Source organism: Leptonychotes weddellii, chromosome 5, assembly GCF_054177405.1.
Source record: "Leptonychotes weddellii isolate Sample4059 chromosome 5, ASM5417740v2, whole genome shotgun sequence".
NCBI lineage: Eukaryota > Metazoa > Chordata > Mammalia > Carnivora > Phocidae > Leptonychotes > Leptonychotes weddellii.
Genome location: NC_138373.1, coordinates 124,104,903 through 124,106,779, shown reverse-complemented (window position 1 = coordinate 124,106,779; position 1,877 = coordinate 124,104,903). Strand labels below are relative to the sequence as shown.

At 44.6% G+C, this 1,877-nt stretch overlaps 1 pseudogene; it reads right to left on the bottom strand.

Annotated features, from left to right (window-relative positions):
• Window positions 1–255: 255 nt before the first annotated feature.
• On the bottom strand, window positions 256–1,650 carry LOC102732670 (glyceraldehyde-3-phosphate dehydrogenase pseudogene; annotated as a pseudogene).
• Window positions 1,651–1,877: the final 227 nt, after the last annotated feature.

Below are 1,877 nucleotides of genomic sequence, written 5' to 3'. Positions count from 1 at the left end.
ATATTTTATTTCTAAATATTTTGCAATTATTATTTACCAACTATGGCCACAAGAATTGAGGCAAAAAGGAAGAAAAGGAAAAAAATATAGTAGTGAGTGAGAACTGAGTATTACAGATAGATCAGTGATCATGCAAAGGCACTATAAATATGAAGACTAGTACATGATGTACATGATGTTTTTTGAGCACTCACTATGTGTAAGTATTGTTTGAAGTTTGTTTTTGGGGGGGTTCAGTAGACTTTATTGATGACACATGACAAGCTAGGGCTCCCTAAGCCCCTCCCCTTCTTCAGGGGGTCTGGGATGGAAACTGTAGAGGTCATGAGATTCTCAGTGTGTTAGGGGATGAGTTGGGGCAAGGACTCCCCAGAAGCTGAGGGCCTCTCTCTTCCTCCTGCTCTCTCTGGGGCTGGTGGTCCAGGGCCTCTTACTCCTTGGAGGTCATGTGGACCAAACTCGTTGCCATACCAAGAAATAAGCTTGACAAAGTGGTCATTGAGAGCAATGCCAGCCCCAGCACTGAAGATAAAAGAATGGGTGTCACTGTGAAAGTCACACGAGACAACCTGGTCCTCAGTGTAGCCCAGGATGCCTTTGAGGGGGTCGTCCAATGCCTGCTTCACTACCTTCTTGATGTCATCATATTTGGCAGCTTTCTCCAGGCAGCAGGTCAGATCCACAACTGACACATTGGGGGTGGGCACATGGAAGGCCATGCCAGTGAGCTTCCCATTCAGCTCAGGGATGACCTTGCCTACAGCTGTGGCAGTGCAGGGATGATGTCCTGGGCAGCCCCTTGGCCACCACTCCACAGCTTCCCAGAGGGGCCATCCATGGTCTTCTGGGTGGCAGTGATGGCCTGGACTGTGGTCACGAGTCCCTCCACAATGCCAAAGTTGTCAGGGATGACCTTGGCCAGAGGGGCCAAGCAGTTGGTGATGCAGAAGTCATTGCTGACAACCTTGAGGGAGTTGTCATACTTCTTGTAGTTCATGCCCATCACTAACATGGCATCAACAGAAAGAGCAGAGATGATGACCCTCTTGGCCCCACCCTTCAAGTGAGCCCCAGCTTTCTTCATGGTGCTAAGACCCCAGTGGACTCTACAACATACTCAACACTAGCATCACACCATTTGATGTTGGTGGGATTCTTGCTCCTGGAAGATGGAGATGGGCTTTCCCTTAATGACAAATTTCCCATTCTCAGCCTTGACTGTGCTGTTGACAGTGCTCTTGACTTTGCTGTGGGAGGAATCATACTGGAACATGTAGACCATCTAGTTGAGGTCAATGAAAGGGTCATTAATGACAATATACACTTTGCCAGAGATAAAAGCAGCCCTGGTGACCAGATGCCCAATATGGCCAAATCCATTTACTCTGACCTTCACCATGTGTCTCTGGCACTACACCAGAAGATGCAGCTGTCTGTTATTTGGGGAGGAGCAGAGAGCCTAAAGTTCTTTACAGAAATAAAATTGTTTAATTCTCATAATTACTAAAAGAGGTCAGTGTTCTACTTCTTGTTATTATCATCATTGTCATCCCCACTGTCTAGATAGAACTCAGAGAGGTCATACTACTTCCCGCAGTTGTCCAGCCGAGAGGTGGTAGACCTGAGATTTGCTCTGATTCAGGATCTGTAGTCTTAACTTCTGATTAAGAATAAGAAAGGGAGTAACTGTTTCTGAAATAAGAATAAAGAAGAAAATATAATTTCCTTCATGAATTTATATCTTATTTATTTTTTAAAAAACAAAGCAGTGTAAAATGTTTTGTTTACTATTTAAAATGGCTTTTTTGGGTTTAGCCAAACATATAGAGCAATCTTGAGTATTTGGACATGAATGAGCAAATTGCTGCTAGAATGTA